This window comes from Physella acuta, unplaced genomic scaffold (genome assembly GCF_028476545.2).
Source record: "Physella acuta isolate Inbredline_101_S28 unplaced genomic scaffold, ASM2847654v3 ptg000099l, whole genome shotgun sequence".
Classification (NCBI taxonomy): Eukaryota; Metazoa; Mollusca; class Gastropoda; family Physidae; genus Physella; species Physella acuta.
This window is the reverse complement of record NW_026731619.1, coordinates 175,525-178,326: the sequence shown is the minus strand read 5'-3', so window position 1 is coordinate 178,326 and position 2,802 is coordinate 175,525.

Sequence of the window (2,802 nt, the reverse complement as noted above, 5' to 3'; positions counted from 1 at the left end):
TCTGAAATAATCTAGTTTTGAAGTATCTCATTTATGTGTGTCGAAAATTGATCAATAATGTCATGCTAGTGGTTTAAAGGTTTGCCTATTTTTCGTATACAACTTGTGTAGTTTTTTTTCTCTACTCAACAGTGTGTGTTAGTTACTGTAGAACAATCGCTACTGTAGCTCTATTTGTTTTATGTTTTCACAAAACCACTAGTCCAGTGGTTCCCAACCTTTTTCGAGTGGCGACCCCCTTTTATAAAAATTAAGTGACCCGCGACCCCCATAGAATTAAAAAGCTGAAATTAGTATGGAAATTAATAAGCTAAAATAAGATTTTCTAGTAGACTTTCAATATGAACTACTCTTGATAACTGTTTTATAGCATGAGTAAAATTGCATACTATTCACTAAATCTTCATTATAATTTTCTTAATTTTGCTTTTAATCGAAGAATAGTAATGAAAATAAATATATTCTCGAAAAGTCAATCAATTTTACGCTTGGGTATGAATGGTGAATACTACACAAAAATTGTGTCTACAGTTTTTCATCTTACACGGAATCATTCTGCAAATCAAAGAATTCAAATTGTAATTCATCGGGAATGCTGGCAACATCAAGGGAAGAAGAGAATGGGTAATGCGTAAATGCAGATTCTTCTTTTTTCAGCTCAGAGAAATAGCGATGCAGTTCGTTTTCAAGAGATTCAAGATGCCCAGAAATCGCTTCTTTCAAAATTGTAATTATCTCACAATCAGATTCATCTACCACACCGCAGAGTTTCTCAAATTTACAGTATTTCCAAGATTTGTTTTTTTACCGATTTTGCAGCTTTGATAAAAATGCCCCGAGATTATCATGGAAAGTGATAATATTCGTTCATTTTCCCTGAAGCTTCAGATTAATCTTATCTTGATGTTCGAACACATCTGCTAGGTATGATACTCTCTCCAACCACTCTATGTCGTTTTAAGTATGCCAAAATGTCTTGTTTCCTTTGCACTTCCAAGAACAATTGGATTTCAGATTTCAATTCAAAAACACGATTCACAACATTTCGTTTGACAGCCAGCGTACTGTTGTGTAGAAGAGCAGAACCTCGTGATCTATATTAATGTTTTTGCTCAGTTCTTTGAAGGCTCCAGATTTTTTATAATTTACGACTTATACTAGTAATGGACTCTTGATGTCGATTGGTTAGGGCAGTGGTTAGGGAGCTAAATCTTTTCTGTTTTCTGAAAGCCCGATTTTGAGCTAAACATAGATGGCGCACCATCCGTACAAACCCCCACAGCCGTTCTAACCCAATTTAATCATCCAGTTTCAAAAAAGATATTTATCTTCTCCATGCTATCTTCACAAAAGAGCAACTCTTTTATCTTTGCTATCATCCGCGTGAATATAGACACAGACCAGCAACTGCGAACACGAACTCACGTCTGTTGATTTATCATCTTGAAAAGCAAACAATGGTGAAAGCTTAATTTCAATAAAAATGTTATTTAACATTTACGTACATGTAGCGTTTGATGGGATTCTCTCCTATTGTTTTTTTTTTTTTGTTTTTTTTTTGCTTGGCATTTTCTATCGCGACTTCATTTGATGCTTGCACTAATGCTGGTGAAAACTTCTTGTTCGATCAAGTCTCTGGCGTTTGCAACTAGCTTATTACCGACGAAAGAACTCCATATATTTTTTGGTGTGTTCCGAATGACTCGTCTCAAATGACGTTTTAGTTTTGAATCTTAGATTCGTGACTGAGAACAACTTTGTACAGTGCGCTGTGTTTCTTCTCTATTACATTTCCAGTGATGTTAATGAAGCCGAATTTCAAAAATTCTTCTAAATATTTATGTTTTGTTTCAAATTACTAAGGTTTAGTATACCAGTTGGCGACCCCCCAGAAAGACCTTCGCGACCCCCAGGGGGGTCGCGACCCCCAGGTTGGGAACCCGTGCACTAGTCTATCAAGGTACAAAAAATGTATTTTTTTGTGTCTGAAAATCTAAATCTCTCCCTGTCCAACGAGATTTCTAATTCAGAGTGAGAAAAAACGAGACTTACAAGCTCTATTAAAAATCAAAATTGCTCGTGTTTTACAACGTCGCGTCATGCGCTAGAGCGATCACTAAATCAACATCAAAATTAGATAATCATCTGAAATGTTCGGAATTAAAAGATTTAGATTAAACACACACATTTTTCTCATTATATTTACAGAGGAGTGGCTAGATGAGGGCATGGGGGGGGGGGGGGGCACCGACCTAAAGGGGCGCCAAACGTGGTAGATAAAAATATAAAAAAAAATCTCCTTACTGAATTATACATAGTCGAAATAAAGAATGTTAACTGCTACTTCGTATTACGGACTTGTTTAATTATTTTCGACATCAATTGTGTGACACCAAAATAAAAAAAAGCAAAGAGACTGGTGAAAATTGCCCCAAATGAGGGAGGTGGGGGCGCATTTTCTCCATCCCGAGCAACTATATTAAATAGGCCTAATTTGGCGCAAAATTGATAGTTCATCTTGGGCACTGAAATAGATTAATATTAAATGTTTTTTTTATTCGCTCCCATTAATTCCTTTTTTTTACTATTACTCACATAAAGGAAAAGTAAAATTCATTTGACAATGATTACAGGTAGATGGTATTATTAGTACAAATGTTACTTTAAGCTAGATATAGGGTATTTTTTTCTATTAGCAATCTTAATTATAAAAAAAAAACCCAGATATTTTGTCAGGTATTGTCAATTAGCATGTCTATCTTAACAAGAAATAAGAACAATGATATCAGCTGTAGTGGGTTA